Here is a 737-nt window from a genome sequence, read left to right as displayed (position 1 = left end):
GCTCTGGTGAGGGTCCGCTCTGGCGAGGGTCCGCTCTGGTGAAGGTCCGCTCTGGCGAGGGTCCGCTCTGGCGAGGGTCCGCTCTGGCGAGGGTCCGCTCTGGTGAAGGTCCGCTCTGGCGAGGGTCCGCTCTGGCGAGGGTCCGCTCTGGCGAGGGTCCGCTCTGGCGAGGGTCCGCTCTGGCGGGGCCTGCTCTGGTGATTGGTTTAGTATCCTGATCTGGAATTTGGGGCTCTTCATACATTTATGACCGCTGTGCCATCATGGAGAGTGATTCCCCCCGCACTGCATCCCACAAGAACCCTCCAGCAGATTGTTACCTGGCCGTGCCCTGTAAGTCGCTCCTCCAGACTCTCCATCTGCTGACTCAGCAGTGACAGCTCCAGTGACAGGTCCTCCAGGGTGGTCAGGAAGCCTTGTGCCTGAGGAGGAAGCAGAGTTCACATCACCTGCCTGAGAATACATTATACGGGAAAGAGAATTGACATTGCGTCAGACAACCAATCGGCTTTATTTTCCCGACAGCGGTCAATGGAAATGCGATTGGCCACCATGGAGTGGGCTCCGGGCGTTGCTGCACGTGTGGTACCTCTCTATCCAGCTGTGGATCGGATCCTTCAACCCTTCTCTCTAAAAAGGCATCAAAGTCTGCAGGAAGAAAAGATAAATCAGGAATCTGCACACTTACATGCGGTGGCGTCGCTACAGGGGGGCAACTGCCCCCCCTAGGCTATCAC

This window comes from Nanorana parkeri, unplaced genomic scaffold (genome assembly GCF_000935625.1).
Source record: "Nanorana parkeri isolate BGI_ZX_2015 unplaced genomic scaffold, ASM93562v1 scaffold2379, whole genome shotgun sequence".
Lineage (NCBI taxonomy): Eukaryota > Metazoa > Chordata > Amphibia > Anura > Dicroglossidae > Nanorana > Nanorana parkeri.
Note: the sequence above shows the minus strand (reverse complement) of the source record.